Source organism: Muntiacus reevesi, chromosome 6 (genome assembly GCF_963930625.1).
Source record: "Muntiacus reevesi chromosome 6, mMunRee1.1, whole genome shotgun sequence".
NCBI classification, from domain to species: Eukaryota; Metazoa; Chordata; class Mammalia; order Artiodactyla; family Cervidae; genus Muntiacus; species Muntiacus reevesi.
This window is the reverse complement of record NC_089254.1, coordinates 52,139,932-52,143,503: the sequence shown is the minus strand read 5'-3', so window position 1 is coordinate 52,143,503 and position 3,572 is coordinate 52,139,932. Positions and strand designations below refer to the sequence as shown.

The 3,572-nt window shown below is 37.9% G+C and overlaps 1 pseudogene; it reads left to right on the top strand.

The window, feature by feature from the left end:
* The first annotated feature begins 1,602 nt into the window (after nucleotides 1-1,602).
* Nucleotides 1,603-2,839, top strand: LOC136170922 (small ribosomal subunit protein eS1-like; annotated as a pseudogene).
* Nucleotides 2,840-3,572: the final 733 nt, after the last annotated feature.

Genomic DNA, 3,572 nt, shown 5'->3' with positions numbered 1-3,572 from the left:
CTGAATTTTCCAATAAGGAGCTCATGATCTGAGTCACAGTCAGCTCCCAGTCTTGTTTTGCTGACTGTATAGAGCTTCTCCATCTTTGGCTGCAAAGAATATAATCAGTCTGATTTCGGTGTTGATCATCTGGTGATGTCCATTCGTAGAATCTTCTCTTGTGTTGTTGGAAGAGGGTGTTTGCTATGACCAGTGTGTTCTCTTGGCAAATCTCTATTAGCCTTTGCCCTTCTTCATTCCGTACTCCAAGGCCAAATTTGCCTGTTACTCCAGGTGTTTTTTTACTTCCTACTTTTGCATTCCAGTCCCGTATAATAAAAAGGACATCTTTTTTGGGTGTTAGTTCTAAAAGGTCTTGTAGGTCTTCATAGAACTGTTCAACTTCAGCTTCTTCAGCGTTACTGGCTGCGGCATAGGCTTGGATTACCATGATATTGAATGGTTTGCCTTGGAAACAAACAAAGATCATTCTATCGTTTTTGAGATTGCATCCAAGTACTGCATTTCAGACTCTTGCTGACCATGATGGCTACTCCATTTCTTCTAAGGCATTCCTGCCCACAGTAGTAGATATAATGGTTATCTGACTTAAATTCCCCCATTCCAGTCCACTTTAGTTCGCTGATTCCTAGAATGTCAACATTCACTCTTGCCATCCCGTTTGACCACTTCCAATTTGCCTTGATTCACTTAGGGCAACATCTTTTCTCTCCAACCTGACAGTAAATAATCAATGGGTCATACACAAAATTTCTGTTTCACCTGAATGCTCAACAATTGAATTTTACTCAGTGTGACTTTGTTTCCTATAGTATTAGATTCAGTTTAGTTCAAAGGCTCAGCTTGAATAAATGATAATTCTTACTGGGACAATTCTAGATATGTAGTACAGAAACTTTAGAAATAAATCCCTGAATAAAGAGCCCTTAAATGTGTATTCAATTCAAATGTTGATAAAACTCCATCTATACCCCACAATTGATTTTTCTGGACTCAGTTCTTTCAGAAAATATTTCTTTTATCTAGAAGTTAAATATTTTGTTCAAGTGCAGTTTTCTATTTTTGTCATTTACCACTTTCACTTTTGTGAAAGGTTAATAGGTGCAAAGAGCAATTTTCCCTTCTCAAAAGTTGAACATTTTTACCGTAGCCATACAGTGCAGCCTTCATGGCATCATACTAACACATGACTACAAGTTTTTCTTTTTTGTGGACAAATTAATCAAATAGAAGATTGAAGGAAAAATAAAAATATTAATTAATCAAAGATCCTGAATCATCACTGACATGAGAGATCTAGATTTGCTTTCACATCCATTATTTTCTATTCTTTGCAACATATATTCATTGAAATATTATAGCATACTAAAGAGTTAAGAAGATGCTTTAAAATTTTTATGATCTACTAAGATATATAGCTCTTTATAATCCATTAATAAAACAAGACAAAAGTAAAATTTAATTGTTTTAATGACACAATTGTACAAATTGTTGTTGCTTAGTGTAGGTAAAAGAATGTTGAAGGCTAAGGTATACTTTGAGTAACTTAATTCCTTATCTTAGTCAATATAAACTGTCTCTTTTGGCTCTCTGAGCATCACCATGGTAGTTGACGAGAACAAACATCATATGAAAGTTGGCAAAAAGGCACCCAAGGAGAAAGTGGTTGACTGATTTTCTAAGAAAGATTGGTATCATGTGAAAGCAGTAGTGTTTTCCCAGTATTTCTTGTATGAAATACATATTTCTTATATGAAAACACTAGTCATGAGAACCCGAGGAACCAAAACAGTATCTGATGGCCTCAGGGGTCATGTTTTTGAAGTGAGCCTTCCTGATCTGCAGAATGACGAAGTTGCATTTAGAAAATCCAGGCTAGTTACTGAGATTGTTCAGGGCAAAAACTCCCTGACTAATTTCCATGGAATGGATCTTTTTGATTTTTTATTGGGCACTAAAGGATGAGTTGGGAACTATCTCTCCAAGTTATGCCTCATTAGGCATAAATTGATTCTAATTTTCCTAAGATAGCTTTCAGAACATTTTTTTTTTTCTTAGAGCTCTGCTCTTGCTAGCAGTAGCCTCTTCAGGTCCACTGCTGAGTGGCTCCTCCCTGAAAGATAATTTCCTCTTTTGCTTGAGGACTCTTTTGTTTCCTGACTCTTCAGGGTGACTAACTGGTTCCTCTTTGGGGAAAGATTTCTTCCTCTAGGGAAGACTTCATGGTAGGGATCTTGTTGTTCACTTGCTAAGTTGAGTCCAACTCTTTGCGACCCCATGGACTGCAGCATGCCAGACTTCTCTGTCCTTCACTATCTCCTGGAGTTTGCTCAGATTTATGTTCATTGAGTCGGTGGTACTCCCTTGAAAAAATGTGCTCCATGGTCTAAAACTGGCAGATTATGATTGAACTTCATGTTGATGTTAAAATTATGAATGGTTCTTGCTTTGTCTGTTCCGTGTGGGTTTTACTGAAAAATGCAGCAATCATATCCTGAAGACTGCTTATGCCCAACACCAGCAGGTCTGCTAGATCCACAAGAAGATGATGAAAATCATGACCTGAGAGGGGCAGACAAATGACTTGAAAGAGGTGGTCAATAAATTGATTCCAAACAGTATTGGAAAAGACATAGAAAAGACTCATTAATCTCTTTGTCCATTCCATAATGTCTTTGTTAGAAAAGTAAAAATGCTGAAGAAGCCTAAGTTTCAACTGGGAAAATTCATGGAGCTATATGGTGAAGGCAATAATTTTAGAAAAGCTACTGGGGATGAGACAGGTGCTAAAGTTGAATGAGCTGATGGATATGAGCTACTGGTCCAAGAATCTGTTTAAAATTCAGGCTTTTAATGATGACAAATAAAAGATCTTATTTGTGGTAAAAAAAAAAAATGTAAACATAGAGTACCGAAAAGAAGATAGATATCTGAATTACTAATATAAACATACAACTTGACTGTTAGTTTCTTGAATGGTCACAAGGCACAGAATTGCCCACAATTTGGCAGTTAGGTTACGCTATATCTGTAAATGGACAACTCTAATCCTGTGTAATTTAGTGGCTGCTCCAGTCATTCATTTAATTTCAAATAGTTTGGTATGAAGGAAATGTAAATATCAGAAATTATTGTAAAATGATGTAAAATACCCTCCGGTTGGTTACAAAGGTATGCATGTGGCCTGCTAAGTAGCTCCAGTCATGTCCAACTCTTTGCAACGCTATGGACTGTAGCCTGCCAGGCTCTTCTGTTCATGGGATTCTCCAGGCAAGAATACTGGAGTAGGTTTGCCATGATCTCCCCCAGGGGATCTTCCTGACCCAGGGATCTAACCTCCTTTTCTTATGCCTCCTGCATTGGCAGGCAGGTTCTTTACTACTATGCCTCCTGGAAAGCCCTACAAAGGTTAAGTGAAAGTGAAAGTGGTAGTCACTTGGTCATGTCCTACTCTTTGCTACCCCATGGAGTGTAGCCCATCAGGCTCCTCTGTCCATGAAATTCTCCAGGCAAGAATATTGGAGTGGATTGCCATGCCCTCCTTCAGGAGATGTTCCCAACCGAGGGATAGA